Below are 1912 nucleotides of genomic sequence, written 5' to 3'. Positions count from 1 at the left end.
GGGATACTTAAAACACTGCTCCAACAGAAGACAAATATAAAGCATATTAGGTACACATTTTTACACACACACACACATAATCAAATAAAAGAGCATCAGAAAAGGTTCTCTCAGGATTCTCACAGGTTTCTCAGCAATATTTAGGTGATGGTGTTAGGTACAAATGCTCATGTTTGTTTACATTTGAATATTTATGATGATGTCAAGTTATGTCAATGCTTTATTTATAATTTGGAGGAAATGTTATGAGACTGTTAAAGTAAAAAGCAAAATGATGATGATTATAATAATGATAATAATAATTATCTTATTATTATTATTATTATTATTAATAATCATTATTATTACAATAATGATAATAATTTTAAAAAATCAATGGCAATGTTTTATTTATAATTAGAAAGAAATGTTATGAGACTGTTAAAGTAAAAAGCAAAATGATGATGATAATAATTATTATTATCGTTGTTATTATTGTTATTATTAATTGTTATTATTACAATAATAATAATAATGTCAAAAATTAATAGCAATGTTTTATTTATAATTAGTAAGAAATGTTACAGTAAAAATGATGATGATGATGATGATGATAGTAATAGTTATTGTTTATTATTGTTGTTGTTGTAAATTATTATTATTATTATTATCATCATCATCATTATTATTGTTGCAAATTATATTATTATTACAACAACGGCAGCAATAATAATAATAATAATAATAATAATAATAATAATGTCAAAAATTAATATCAGTGTTTTACTTACAATTAAGGGGGAATGTTGTAGTAAAAACCAAAATGATGATGATAATAATAATAATAGTTGTTGTTTATTATTTTTGGTGTTGTAAATAATTTTTATTATATTACTATTATCAAAACAACAATGACAAAAATAATGTAAAAAATTAATGGCAATGTTTTATTTATAATTAGGAAGGAATGTTGATGATGCAAAATGATGATGATGATAATAACAATTATTATTGTTGTTTATTATTATTATTATTAGTATAATAACAATAATAATAATCATAATAATAATAATATATTATTATTATTAATATTATTGCTGTTGTTAATTATTATTATAGTAAATTATTATATTGTTATTAATATTATTCTTATTATAACAACAATAATAATGTCAAAAATTGGCAATGTTTTATTTATAATTAGGAAGAAATGTTACAGTAAAAATGATGATGATGATAATAGTAATAGTTGTTGTTTATTATTGTTGTTGTTGTAAATTATTATCATCATCATCATTATTATTGTTATTGTTGCAAATTATACTATTATTACAACAACGACAGCAATCATAATAATAGTAATAATAATGTCAAAAATTTATGTCAGTGTCTTACTTACAATTAAGAGGGAATGTTGTAGTAAAAACCAAAATGATGATGATAATAATAATAATAATAATAATAATAATAATAATAATAATAATAATAATAATAATAGTTGTTGTTTATTATTTTTGGTGTTGTAAATTATTTTTATTATATTACTATTATCAAAACAACAATGACAAAAATAATGTCATAAAAATTAATGGCAATGTTTGATTTATAATTAGGAAGGAATGTTACAGTAAAAAGCAAAATGATGATGATGATGATAATAATAATAATAATAATAATAATAGTTATGGATGTAATGCACACAACTAAAAACTATACATTCTGAAAAACACTCTAATGGTCTCTTATTTTTCCCCATAGCTAAATGATGTAAATTCTGTTCTAGTCATTATGTTATTACACTTAAATATAAATAATAGAGATATACATGTTTATGCATAAGTTTGTATTCATGTGTCATGTTTTTGTGTTCATTAATCTGATACCGAGAACAACATTTTAAAAGAAGACAATAGTTATTTCTTTACACACACAC

This window comes from Danio aesculapii, chromosome 18 (assembly GCF_903798145.1).
Source record: "Danio aesculapii chromosome 18, fDanAes4.1, whole genome shotgun sequence".
Lineage (NCBI taxonomy): Eukaryota > Metazoa > Chordata > Actinopteri > Cypriniformes > Danionidae > Danio > Danio aesculapii.
Note: the sequence above shows the minus strand (reverse complement) of the source record.